At 39.0% G+C, this 14,933-nt stretch overlaps 1 protein-coding gene and 1 non-coding gene across 4 annotated transcripts in view; one reads left to right on the forward strand and one right to left on the reverse strand.

Annotated features, from left to right (window-relative positions):
- The window catches only part of POU6F2 (POU class 6 homeobox 2), a 469,381-nt gene that overhangs the window by 293,449 nt on the left and 160,999 nt on the right, over positions 1-14,933 (reverse strand). The window lies entirely within an intron of this gene.
- Positions 11,212-11,337, forward strand: LOC135270766 (U4atac minor spliceosomal RNA). Its single transcript, XR_010338899.1, has one exon. It is a non-coding gene; the product is annotated as a U4atac minor spliceosomal RNA (small nuclear RNA).

Genomic DNA, 14,933 nt, shown 5'->3' on the forward strand with positions numbered 1-14,933 from the left:
AACATGAAGTATTTCTAAGTGACTAAAATCAATTCCAAACAAGGTTCTAGGAGACACACATAACAAACATGGGGCATTTATATTTAGCCATCTCCCTCATCCTTTCATCCAAGGCTGGGATACACCACCATCACTGTATATCCTTTCAGAGCCCTCACTTTTATACTTATCATCTCTCTGGTTCTCGTCTCTTTTTAATACAAAAGAGGTAAGTCAAGTTAATAAGTAGCTTCTAGTTTAGAGAGGCTTCTGCATGTGGTTGAGTCAGTGTTGGAGAGGAGGCGTCATCTCTCCAAAGTCTTCAGGTTACAACAAAGGAGGACTTAAGAAAGTAGGTGGGAGATGTTTCTCATCTATAAAATGATGGGTCAAATTAACTGTCCTTTAAGTTTGGATTACTGGATACATGGTGGTGCCTCTCAGTGACACAGGAACAACAGCAACAGCCAAATCAACAGGAGGGAAAAGAGATTGTTCAGAAAAGATAATGTGTTTGCTATTTAAGTTTGGGGTATCTATGGGATATGCAGGTGGAGGTAACCTGGAGATGGGTAGATATATGGGAGTCCTGCACTTCAGAAAGAGAGTTGAGATAGAAAATTTAACACTAGAATCATCAATATATGTAATAATGAAACCTTGGAACTAAAGAATATAACCTAAGAAGAGTATGGGGACAGAATCCTGCAAAACACCAGTCTTCATGTGGCAGGCAGAGGAAGGAAAACCACTGGAAACAAAAGAAACTGTCAAAGAAGAAGGAAAAGGAAGCAAGAAGATGAATAAGAAGAGGAAGAGGGAAGAGAAGAAGGAGGAGGAGGAAGAAGAAGAAAGAAGGAAAAAGAAGGAAGAAGAACAACAACAACTAGGACAGAACGAAGTTCCAAAACCAAGGGGAAGAGATGGAAATGGTCAAGAGTACCTATCATGGCAGAGTCGACAAGATGAAGACTGAGAAGGATTTGTTGGATTCGGCAACAAGGGGACCATCTCAGAGCAAACCAATATAGTAAGCATGGTAAAAACTGGTAAAAGTGGGCTTTCAAGCTAAGGGCTCTTTTGGTGCTCTGTCAGCTGTGCGAACTTGAAATAGTTACATAGCCTCCCTGAGTCTGAGAATCCTCATATGTAGAGTGAAAATTCTGCATTCATATCTGACTTTTCAGGCAATATGTGGAATGAGTGAATTAATGCATGTAAAGCTTTTATTATAGTGTGTGGTATAAAGTGGATTCACAATAAAAGTTGAGGTTCTTCCTCTAAATCAGGATTCTTCCCATTGCCAGGGTTTGAAACCTTGGAGCCAGTTTCAACTCATTCCTTTCATCTCATGTCTAACTAATCATCTGCTTTTGTCTTAATTATTTTAGCAATGTATCTCACATCTTTCCCATTCTATGTGCACAATCACCAACTATTTTCTCTACATCATGCCTGCATTACTGTAACAGGCTTCTAATTGTTCTTTCTGCTGGCTCTCATTTCCCCTTGCTATTGTGTCCCCCCCATCCACCGTCTCTCACTGATGTCCAGCAAGCATCATCATTGTAAAGTTTTTCCTGGGCTCACAAACCTTCAGTGCTCCTCACCATTCTCCAGATAAAGTGTAAATCTTCAAGGTAGTTTGTAGAATCCCCAACTCCAGGCTCTGGACCCTCTTTCTAAGGCAACCCTTGCCTCCCAGAACTGCTCAGGTTGCAGTGTGAACTTTTAGCCTTTGACTTTCTGATCACTTGAGCTCAAGATCATTTGTGTCATTGTGTCTCTGTCCTTGCCATCTCTAAATTTAAAATGCCCTTTATTCCTTTTTCAAAATCTAACCCAACATTTGAGGCCCAGTGGAAGCCCCTGTAGCCCATAGATCTGTTTTTCTCTTAACCACTCTTCTAAGCAGTTACAGTCCATAATGATTACTTGTGCATTCAGTTTGTTAAATTGTTTCACAGGAATAGCTTTTATATTTTTATGAAGACTATAAGCTACTTGTGGGTTAAGACCATGTATTATACCTCTTTGCCCCTTTCATAATGCTTAAAGTAGTCTTAGACACATTTCTTAAATGCTTAAAAACTGCTTATTAAAATGAAATAAATTTTGAAATGGCCAAAAAGCAATTTAGCAATGTTTTATTGGTAGCTAGCATAGAAATACTATTACTAATAAATAAAATTCATTTTAAAATCAATAAATAATGCAGGTTCACAGTCTTAGTGCCAGAGATACAAGAAGAAAATGAAATAACTAATCTGTCTGAAACAGAGGAGAAATGAATCTACAAAGGCATTTGGATTCTGGTACAAGTATAGTTCAATGCTCAAGCAGAGTTTAGGAACTTGGGATTTAATCTACATTGGTTCTCAATAGGTGTACTGTAGTCCATGAGTACATTGCAAACCCTTGTAAAGTGGGCTGCCAAGTTTTGATTAATGTATCATTTACTTGTCTTACAACCAAAGAGATATTGACTGCGATGTCTGTTAGAACTTTTCAAGGATTTAAAGTAAAATGGGATAGCTGTGAATAAGGGATAGCAGATAAGATGTAAAATCAGAATTCTTGTTTAATAGAATGCACAAGAACTATGCACATCCATAGAGTGTGTGTCATTTGGGCATAGGGCAGCCCTACTGGGGCAGAAACACAATTTGCCAAGGGAATGGAGTGATTGCTATAGAAAGGTTGTTGGTTGTTGCTATTTTAATGGGAGTCACATTTTTAAAACTGGTGAGCCACTGAGAATTATAGTTCACTAAAATGTGCCAGGAACATAAAAAAGTCTAAGTACTACAGCTACAGGAAATGGCATGGGCCTGGGGAGGTAGAGGGAGGATACATTTAGAGCCAAACAAAAGAGGCCCAGTCAAATGCAGCTACTCCTCAGAACTGGATGTGCATGTCAACGCAGACACATCATCTAAACTCCATGGCTGTCAACTTTCTTGTTTGCAAAGTAAGGCTGCTAGTTCCCTCCTGGCTGTGTCATTAGGAAATTAAACACAAGGATATAGGAAGCACTATCACATATGCCCACTGTGCTCGGCATCCTGCAAAGCCTTGTAAATGTTAGTGTTATCGCTTTTCTTGCTTCAACCTTGGTAAGTCACTGGTCCACATTCTCTTGTACAAAATGGGATAGAATGGTTTAGATTATAGGACCCCTAAGATCTTCTTGGGCTCTCAAATTCAATGAGTTTTCATCCCATTAAATGCACCAAACACACAGCCACAGCCTGGCTTAAAAGGGTTAACAAATGAAGGCGGGGCTAGTTCCATCTGAGACACCACTTTATGAGGGACTGGGGGAAGTGTGGCTGACTTTTAATCAAGGGCATTAGATTATCACCAGGATGGAAAATTCTTATGAAAACACTGAGTGTGCTGCCAGTCAGGGCGGGCTGTAATCCCCAGGGAAGCATGACATCGTCATTGTTCCTAGTGGAGTTGTAATCTTAGGAAATACGAACCCTTTGCATAATTTAAATAAATAGGCCAAGAATGACTTCAAAGAAATAAAAATAATGGGTGGTACCATGTTAATATTAATGAGTAGGAAAAATGGGACCATATCTAATATACCTAATGCAGACTTGGGAATGGAGTGAATGAGGGTGAAAAAGACTTAGCTGTCTTACACAAGAGGATCAACATCTCCTTGCAAAGCCTCCCATAAAGAAATAACTTTCAGACACAAAATTCTTAACAGATCTTCACCTTTAACTACAGGAGTATTAGACTTTAGCTTCTCCTTCTCATCTTCATTCTCCTTTGCTTATAGGTGTGAGGCCAGCATGCCCTGTCCCTGGCTTCTCCCATGTTGGCTACAACCCTTTTTGTGAACTCCACCCTGCTTCAGTGCACACTCTAAGGACCCCAGCAGCTCTACATGGCTAATGCTTCCACAGCGTCCCTTACCATCTGACACTGCACCCAGCACGAATGGGACTTAGCACACACAGAGCCTTATTGCTAATAAGGACCTTACAGAACAATGGGTTCCTCCCCTGCTCCATAGAGTCCTGCTGGAAGTCACAGGGATGCGATGGAAGTGGGCTCAGAGTTCCACCTACTCTGCCACCTGTCCCTCCCTGTGACCTTCAAGTAGGACTCTATGGAGTACTTTTATCCACTTTATAGAAATGATTTCATTTGAAAAGCATGGACGTAGGAAGGAAAAGATGGTGAAAAAATCGATGGTTTAACCACTATGTTTGAAACTTACTACTATTATTTATTTTTTAATTGACAAATAAAATTTATATATATTTCAAAACATGTTGTATATCATAAGTACCAGAAGTATATACAACATGTTTTGAAATATGTATACATTGTGGAAAGGCTAAATCAAGATAATTAACGTAGAAATTATAGTTGTCTTTTTTGTGGTAAGAGCTCTTAAAAATTTACCCTCTTAGCAATTTTCAAGTATTCAATGCCTCATTATTAACTATGGTCACCATGTTTTATAGCAGATCTCTTGAACTTACTTCTGCCTAACTGAAATTTTGTATCCTTTGAACATCTCCCCTTTCCCCTGCCTTCATCCCTTTCCCAGTCTCTGATAACCTGCACCTGGCTTATTCCTTTTAACATATTGTCCTTCTGGTTCATCCATGCTGTTACACATGACAAGATTCCCTTCTTTTTCAAGGCTGAATAGTATTCCATTGTGTATCATATTGCGTTTTCTTTACCCTTTCATCCATTGGTGGACACTTAGTTGTTTCCATTTCTGACCTATTGTGAATAATGCTGCAATGAAAGTGGGAGTGCAGACATCTCTTCAACACGCTGATTTCATTTCCTTTGGAAATATTCCCAGTAGTGAAATTGCTTTAGCCATTACATTTTAAAGATGAAACTGAGACCAAGAGAGGTTTATTTATTTTTATTTTTTTTACTTAATAGAGAGTCTCTGGATCTTTTCTGGCTAAACACTATTGACTCAAGAGACAGATCCACAGGACACCGAACACGCTGTCCCAAAAGAGGTTTTAAGGGACTTGGTCAAAATTACCTCATAAGTGTCAAAGGAGGGACTAGGTCCCCAAGTCTCTGCATCTCCATCCAGAACACTTCCCACTACAGATAATGCATCATAATGCCCAGTTCTCTGTGTTACTCCTTCCATGAAGCTACTTCTAGAAACTTCTCCACAATTTTAGTAGCTCCAATAGACAGCTTCTTATCTCCACTAGAGATTCAAACATGAGAATTAAAGCAGCTTTTTGGAGACAATGCTAACGGTTTAGACATGATTCTTGGGAGACACGATTTCTCGATTTTTAGAAATTATCTAATTAATTGTCCAAAAAACTTCCTTAGGTAGATCAGGACTTGATATTCTCTGTCAGAATCTAGTTGATCATATACTCTCTGACACATTGCATTTAAAATTGTCCTTGATAAAGAAAAGTGGGTTAAATTCATATTGGCACGGGTTCAAGCCAGACATCAGAAAGCAAAACAAGGTGCTGCCATGAATTATAGAGCTTCTCTGGAGTATGGGGTAATAGCAGAGACACACAGCCAACAGGTTCTACTTTGTTCATGCCCCAGTCTTCCCTCTAATGATATGACAAAATGATATGTCACAGATAGCCAGAAAACCCAGGCTCTATAATAGCACTTACCCAAGTAATGACTCAGTTTTCTGAATGATACTGCGGTATGTTCTAGGGGAAATGTTTTATTTACTAAAATGTCTGAGAAATACTACATACTATCCCTCCTTAGAAATTTACCAGCATAATGGTATATTAAAATTTACCAGCACAATGGCTTGCGGCTCTGAGAAAGCCAGAGTGTTTAGCTTTGTTTATACTAAACTTCTTTGTCCACACATCTATAGTTTTGTATGTTACCCATGAGCACCCTGGTGAAGTGGTGCACCAGGGAACACACTTTGGGGAACATGGCTCCGTCGGACTCACATCAAACTTAACATCGCGGAGATTTATCTGACTTGCTAAATGGAGACTATCTGGTCTTGGAAAAACCAAAATTCAGGTACAACAAAACCTCACTGTGTGAATGAAAGCAAAGTTAAAACCTATTCCCTTGAAACTACAGACTGTTTTGGAAGATGTAAAACTTTATTGTATTTATTAGCATAGAGTAACTAGGTCTACCAGTTAAACTTTCTCAAGCTGGCATTGCAACCAAGCCTGCTCGCTGAACATGTACTAGTCTTCTACAGAGCATCCATTGTTAGAAATTAAAATCCAAATTAAAGTGTCCTAACTACTGTAAATATTCCTCACTAAGTTTTTTTTTTTTTTTGCACACTTCTTGTCTTCTCTCTGGAGCTCTTTTTCTATCACAGGGCTTCATTTACCAAGTTTCTTTTTTTCTCCTGCTACATGCACTTAGACTGTCCATGTTCTACAGGCACAGACTTATCTACAGCCCCTGACCAGGTGTCTTATAAAAATGCTTTCTGGTCACCATGGAAACTCCATGAGAGGGTATAAATGGATCAGCAGAAAGGCATCCCCACAAATAGAAAAATATATCCAAAGCACATGTTATGATGAATGGTGGGTCAAGTGCCTTATTTTCTGATCCAAGGACAGCGTTAATGTACCATGCAGGTGAAATAAACATTGGAGAAGATGACCAGTATACCATGTAGGATGATGACACATGGGAAGACACCCAATTCTTGGTCTCTAAATGTCATGGAAAAATGTACTTAAGCAGAGGCAGGGCCGTCTACCTCCTGTTTTGCATAATCTATTTATCTTTTGCCTTATTCTTTGTTATTCTTTCTCCAGATGTTCTTCCCTGATTTGCATAGTACTGCTTTTGTATTATAAAATTGTGGGTTGGGAGGCCGAGGTGGGCGGATCATAAGGTCAGGAGATCAAGACCGTCCTTGACAACATGGTGAAACCCCATCTCTACTAAAAATACAAAAATTAGCTGGGTGTGCCTGTAATCCCAGCTACTTGGGAGGCTAAGGCAGAAGAATTGGTTGAACCAGGGAGTCCGAGCCCACATTGCACCACTGCACTCCAGTCTGGCAATAGAGCGAGACTCCATTTAAAAAAAAAATTGTGGGGAGACAAAGTGCCTGTCGCTGACCAATAGAACCATGAGCTAAGTAATACTCATATGGCTTTGCTCTGAGGATTTGAAAGATACCTCATCAGTCTACAGGGGCCATTTTGAAGTCAGCTACCTTGAGCAAATCACTGGACCTCTCTGGGCTCCCATTTTCTCATCTATAAAACAAAGATACCAGCTTGGATCTACCTGGCAGGGTTAATACCTACACCAACATATCTGTCATACAGCTGTCTTTGGAAGACTGAAAACTGAAGAAATACTAAGTTCTGGTGCTACAATTCTACTAACCTTTGCAGAAATGAGCCTAACTCAGAACAAAGAAATATACTTCAGGCAGATGGAAGTGACTCAAGTCGTGTATCAGTTTCAATGAGATGCATGTGAATGTTTTTCTGAAAATATAAAGTACTACATGAAGTGTAAGGTATTAAACCATCTTCCTATAAAAAGATTTGTGAAGATGAATCTCAGCAGAGGAAAGAAAGGGCAAGCAAGAGAAAAGACAGAAGGCAAGAGATTGTAGTTAGGAATAGATGGTGCCTGGAGTAGGTGATGATTGCAATAGCGAACTAAGAAACAGGAACTCTCATAGGCGGGTGTTGAACAATGAGAACACACGAACACAGGGAGGGGAGCACTACACACTGGGGTCTGTTGGGGAGAAATAGGGGAGGGACAGTGAGGGATGGGAGTTAGGGAGAGATAGCATGGGGAGAAATGCCAGATATAGGTGAAGGGGAAGAAGGCAGCAAATCACACGGCCATGTGTGTACCTATGCAACAATTTTGCATGTTCCTCACATGTACCCCAAAACCTAAAATACAATTTAAAAAATAAAAATTAAAAAATTAAAAAAAAGAAACAGGAAATCTCGCTGGTACTTACCCTTGTGCATTTGCTTCTCCTGGGTTCTCACAGTTCTGATAGTCTAACCCAGAACCTTCATCAGAATTTATTACTGCTTTGTGCACAAAGTGTGAACTAAAAGGTTAATGAAAGATGTCAATAGCTGCCATGAACTCACTTCAACAGCTATTTAACAAGTAACTACTTGTTTGGCACTAACAGAGTCACCAAAAAAAGGTAATGTTCTCACTTACTAATTCACTGGCAAAAATTATCCTCCGGACACTTATAACATGTGCATACTCCTTCAAGAGTCCTAAATCTAGTAAGGAGATTTACAAGTTCACAACTGTCATACAAGACATAATATTATAAATGCTTCAAGAATACTGAGGCGAGTTAATCCCAAAGAATTAATAAGCAACAAAGTCTTCATGAAATATGTTGATTTTTAAATAGGGCTGATGGTAGAGGCAGGGTTTCTACCAAGGGAGATGAGAACGGGCTGGAGCAAAACTCAGAAGCAGGAAGGCAGGAGGTCAATTTTAGATGAATATCAGCTACAAATGAGGAAGCAGTGTCCCCTGATACACAGAATGACTCTCTCTTGTAGATAGCTGAGGTGTTTGCCATAGAAGAGTGGCAACAAGGAAAATCAGAGGTGTGTACTGGGGCAGAGGCTCCAAGCAGAAAGGCTAATTGGAGACATTGAAGTAGAAGGAACCAAGAGAGTGTCTGTGGGACAGAAAAGTACAGGAGGGACTGGAGGGACCCTTCTTGTAAACTGCTCCCACCAGAGCTCTGAAATAAGCCTTCCACCACTGGTTTACTGAAATTATAAAATCCTCTTGGCCGTTCTCAGTCTTCCTCTACTGGATGCTCCACACAGATTTAATAAATTATTTTAATAACTAGCGTTCACTAAGTGTTCCCTGTGTGCTAGGAACTCTGACATATGCTCCACACTGGCCACAGCCTCTTTCAGAAACCCTCTCCCAACTCTGGGGATGCTGTCCTCTCCTACGTTTGCTGATAGTTCCTCAACTCCTACTTCCCAGTGTCTCTTGCTAATTCCACTTCTATCCACACCATCAGAGACACTGAAACAAGACAGTGGCCCTTACATATCAGAACCTCAGGACTGGCTTACTCAAATTGCCCATGTCATCCAAAGACTCTGGGAACCCGTATCTTTCTGGTTGAGAGCCACTGGTCTACCTTCTCCTTTCTCATGGGTTTAAGTAGATTGTTTTCTTTCTCCGGCCTCCCTTCCCCTCTCCTCTTTTTCTTTTCTTCCTCTTCTCTCTCACTGACAAATTCTTAATTTCAAAAGCACATTTTGCCTTATTTACTTCTTCCCTCCTTTCCTTCTTTTCCTTCCTTCCTTCCTTCTTTTCATCCTTTCTCCTACTATCTATTATCATCTTTCTGTTACCTCTTCCCACCACAGTATGTAGTATGATGCCCATTTTAATGTATGTTCTATGCATTTTCTCTTGCAGTGCATTGCACAGAGTAGGTATGCAATAATTATCTGGATTGAGCTAGATATGCTTATGTGTTGACCCAGCAGAAAGGTGTGAACATTTCAACACTTTAAAGAGACTACGTAGAAATTAAATAAAGTAGTCAAAGATATAAAAGTGTAACTCTTTGGACAATAGCTTCTGACTGGGTTAACGATATATTCAGGTGCTCCACAGTGCTTGCATGTGGGGGAGATTTTGTCTAACACCTCTTCTTGGATGAGCATTGAAGAATGGATTGGGGAAGAAACAGAAAAAGGAAAAGCAGTTGTTTATCTTTGGGTAATTATAAAGTGCCAATGAAAGATAAGACATAGAACATAGACACGAACATAATTCTATAGAACAACAGTAATGTGACACTGGAGGAGGGGATCTGCAATGATTAATTATTTTTGTTTGTTTTTGAGACAAAGTCTTGCTCTGTCGCCCAGTCTGGAGTGCAGTGGCACAATCTTGGCTCACTACAATGGCTGCCTCCCAGTTTCAAGCAATTCTCCTGGCTCAGCCTCCTGAGTAGCTGGGATTACAGGTGCACAACATCACACCTAGCTAATTTTTTTGTATTTTTAGTAGAGACGGGATTTCATCATGTTGGCCAGGCTGGTCTCGAACCCCTGAGCTCAAGTGATCCACCCACCTGGGCCTCCCAAAGTGCTTGGAATAAAAGGGGTGAGCCACTGCGCTCAGCCTGCAATGGTTAATTTTTTATGTCAACTTGGCTAGATTAAGGGATACCCAGATAGCTGGTAAGCATTATTTCTGGGGATGTCTGTGAGCGTGTTTCCAGAAGAGATGGCATTTGGATCTTGGATCAGTGAACTGAATAAGAAAGATCCATCCTCATCCAATGTGGGTGGGCACCATCCAATTGGTGGGAACCTGAATAGAACAGAAGGACAGAGGAAAGGCAAATTTGCTCTCTCTTCTGGAGCTGGAACACCCTTGTCTTGCCATTGGACATCACAACTTCAGGTTCTCTGGCCTTTGGACTCTGGGATTTGCACATGCAGACGCCCAGTTCTTAGGCCTTCAGCCTCAGACCAAGAGTGACACCAATAGCTTCCCTGGTTCTCCTGCTTGCAAACGGCCCTTAATGGGACTTCTCAGCCCCTATAATCACATGAGCGAAGCTCCCTAATAAATCCACCCATATATGTCTATCTCTCTATGTATCCTATTGGTTCTGCCTCTCTGAAAAACCTGACTAATACTGTATCTAAATTCCTTGGCAGTCCCCAATCATGTCTAGAAATTTGGCAAAATCTATGAAACTTGAGGACTGCAATTCAACACTGTATTCTCAGTCCTGTCAACTAGAATATTTAATATTACTGAATTCAGGAGTGAATGATGAATGCTTTTTAAAAATTACTAACAATTATTGAGTACTATGAGCAATATACTATGTTTTGTGCTTACTGTATACTATTCCTTTAATCTCCATAACAACACCCTAGGAAGAATATAATATAGTTATTCACATTTTACAGATGAAGAAACTAAAGCTCAGGTAAGTTACATGAATTGCTGAAGCCGGAAAAAATAAAATCCCAACAGCCTGCTTCGGACCCTGCTCTTCACCTGCAGAATGGCTTCCTGAATGAACGGCCAGCATCCCGATTTTTATCTGCTATATTAAGCATCTTACTCCAAGAAGAAATTTTGGCTGCTAACCATCCAGCATTCATTTTTACTTCTTTATCATAGGCCCCAGAAGGAATAACAGCTAACCATTTAGGGACCCCTCAAAACTTTGTCAGTTTAACCATCCTTTTCTTGGGGTTACGCTACTGTCCAATGAGCGCATAGTGAGGGCAGAACTGCTAACGCCTAAACAACACACTCGCATCAACTAGAGCTTTGCTTTACGTTGGTGCAATTTTTGGAAAAAATGAAAACCAAAAAAAAAAACTTTGCCAGTTTATTGAAGTTGCACCTCCAACAATTCGTTGCCTGTTGAAAGGGTACATGTTTAACCCGACTTGATTCTCTGCCATTGTGCATGATTTCAGCTGTAGGACAGCATCACTGCAGTCACCCAAACCATTAGCCAAAGGGGTTTCTTTAAAACATGCATTGCATGCAACAAAAGGGCAAAACCTTAATACGGTTTTATTTGCCAAGTAAATGTAGCTGTAAATTAATTCCTTACATCACTGTTCATTAATATTTAATATATTTATATGAAGGATGCCACTTCACAATTCCCCGTACACTCAGCATTTAATAATCTAGAAACAGCTTATCTTCTTTAACTCACTGAGACTGGATTTGCAATAACTAGTAATGTTAAATGTATTTTTTAAAAATCAATAATAAATAAATGCATAAGCACTTCCCTCTAGAATGCTTCTGATGTTATTTACAAAATTAAAAAAAAAGATGACAGATCCACAAGGGACTTTATAACCATTTCATTACCACCTACCTAATTGTGTATGGTAGAACTGCGTAATCTGTTTATTGAAATTGAAATCTTTGGAATGGATCCTCCCCACAGACATTAACAATAAGCATCTCGTGCAATAACATAGTAGTTAATGTAATATTAACATTATATGCACCAGGCCTTAACCGCTCGCTGGTTCCCCCATCGGAATTGAACATTTTAACACTCTGTGCTCTGCCTCAGTATTCAATTCTATATCTAATTTACAGGCTGCAAAACACAATAGTCACAGATTACAATAAATACAAAGAAGTTCTAAGGACATATCTGGTGTTACTAGGAAAAGAGAGACTACTTTGTTTGCAGTAGAAACAAAAGAAAACTCCCCTTAAAGTTTTGACCATGAAGAAAACCATTCTGTTCAGCACTGCCAGGCCAAGTGACACAAAAGCATTACTTTGACATTAGGTGAAGGTATTTGCATGTAAATGGTGCATGACTGAAATCTAGGTATCCCTCCCCAGCTTGCTTCTCCTGAAGAGGTAAGCAGGGAAGGGAAGAGCAATAAATGAGGGCTTGGGAACACTGGTTTTCATCTTGAATCTTCCTGAATGATCTTGCATGCTTTTGAGTCGTTTAACTTCTCTATACCTTAGATTTTATATCTTCAAATAAACAAGATGAACGACTGTCTAGAAGATTCCTTCCAGCTATAAAACTCAAAAAATCTGTAAGGAAATCCTCCATGTATAAAAGTTAGTTTGCAAACTCCACTCTGAGATTTTTTTCATTACCCTTTAAGCAGTATCTCTTAAATTTCAAGCTTTCTCAGTAACAGAGCAATTAAAACAGCATTCATTTCATGCTGTATAGTTTCCTAAACTCTTTTCATATATTATCTCAATTAATATAAAGCACAGTACTGGACATAAACTATATAGCTGAGATGAAGATTAGAGATAGAGTTAAAAGGGAAAAACCACGTGAAATTGCAAAGTATCTATGGAATAATGGAAAAGCCTCAAAAGTCAATGAACACTTGCCCAATTCTTTCATGATCATTCAGCTAACTTAAATGATCTAATAGTTCTCTATAGTTAAGACGGCCTTTTGCAAAATACATGTTTACTATCATGCTCTAATCCACTAATCTTAGACACAGAATAAACATTCCCTTATTATTTGTGTTACATGCCTGTGTAAGACAAGAAACTCACAATCTGGATTTTACTTGGTCATTTGAAGAGAGATGTAGACCTTTTCCTAGGTCATTATATCTCTATCAGCCAAAATGTGTATTTAATATGTATTTTTTGAACTAATAGTTATTTAATATGAAAAATAATATGACCCATCAAATTCAGGATAGGTGTTACATTTTGGGAGTAGGAAGGGGAATTTTATCAAGAAGAAATCCTCAGGGGCTTCAATAATAGTATTATATTGTTTAATATGGGTGACTGATTGAATAGCATTTGCTATATGGTTATTTACACATTTTATATAAAAACATATAGGTAAAATTTTCACACTAAAATATAATAGGTAGACTTTCTAAATAAATTCCTCTCTTTCAAATCTATCTTCCTTTCAGAAAGCTTAGGGGACAAAAATTAAGACCACTGAATTATAATGTAAATTATAAAATTGGGTGTTTGCCCTTTATTTATGCATCCTCTGATTCAACGTGCAGTTGTCTTGAGAGTAAAACCTTTCAATACATAGGAAACCAGTTTAAGACAAATATTACAGGATACATTTGATATAGATATGCTAGCAAAGTTTTTCAAAGGTATTTGCAACTTCAGAGCTTACAATTTGCAAGTTCAGTTTTTCTAAATGGAAATTATACTTTTCCAGAATGATCTTCAACAAATCATTCTCTTACTCTCCTCCCTTTTTTTCCCAAAAATAAAACCACTTTTCACTATTTTTATATAACTTTGGAAAGCAAGGCATCCTAGCTATAGTGAAAAAGATTTTTAATAACCTTTCCATCTCACCCTCTTCATCTCTTTCCTCTCATATAAGGTTGTTCTATCTCACTACTAAGAAAAAAAAAAATTTAGGACTGAACTCCCCCCACAACAAAATCAGTAATAGCAAGAGAAATACTGGTTTGGAATTATTGTTTCTTTTTAAAAGTTGATCAGTTCCTTTCAGAACCACAAATGCTTTATCTTTAATCTGATCTTGTTTTGCCTGCTTGAGTATGAGATTGCTTTATCACTCATTCTACCACATTGGCCGTTGAGGAGAGTCACTATACCGCTTTCACTTTCAGGTGTGGTTCTTTTACAGATGAGAGGGGAGAACCTGTGTACTGGGATCATTTTATCGCACAGCCCTCTGGCATAATTTCCAACTGTCCTACAACCTGAAAACATGAATCAGCACATAGTATCAGGTGAACAGGACATATTGAACTATTTTGCTATTTCTGTGCCATGAAATTACTATAGAAATACAGTCAGCTTCTTCATTTTGCTGGGGTTCTCCTTAGATTCACAGTAAACAAAGGGAAAGATTACTATGCCTGGAGCCAGGGCAATCATCAGTACATTCACTGCAGTAGTGGTATTCTCTTCCCCAGTCGTCATCTTCTTTTCAACTTGGCTAGGAGGTTCCACCCTCACCCACAGAGCCTATATACAAAAGAAGAGCATGAATTCATGCTTCATTCAGGGTTATCAATCCTAGAAAGTGGTTCTACCTGTGGTTGCAATTTCTAATCCAATTAATTTCAATAAAATGAATCAACTATTAGCAACGTGGGAAGTACTGTAGAGAAGATCAAGGCATGAACCTTGCCTTTAAGGAACTTAGAAGTGAATGAACTTAGACATAATGTTCAGACGCATGAGCACATAACAGTAACAGTGCTGTTAAGTGAGCACCTACTGTGCTAGTGACTAAGCAAAAAGCTGTATGTAGGTTTGCTCATTTAATTCTACACATGTCCAATACAGGCATTATTATTCTGGGACCAAGAGAGCTTATATACCAAGGTCCTAAAGCAAAGTAGAAGCAGGAAGCAAACTCACATCTACCTTACTCCAAAGCCCATGCTGTAACTACCGTCTTACATTCCCAGCTC

This window comes from Aotus nancymaae, unplaced genomic scaffold (assembly GCF_030222135.1).
Source record: "Aotus nancymaae isolate 86718 unplaced genomic scaffold, 86718_ANA_hifiasm-v0.15.2.pri h1tg000065l, whole genome shotgun sequence".
In the NCBI taxonomy this organism is placed as follows: Eukaryota; Metazoa; Chordata; class Mammalia; order Primates; family Aotidae; genus Aotus; species Aotus nancymaae.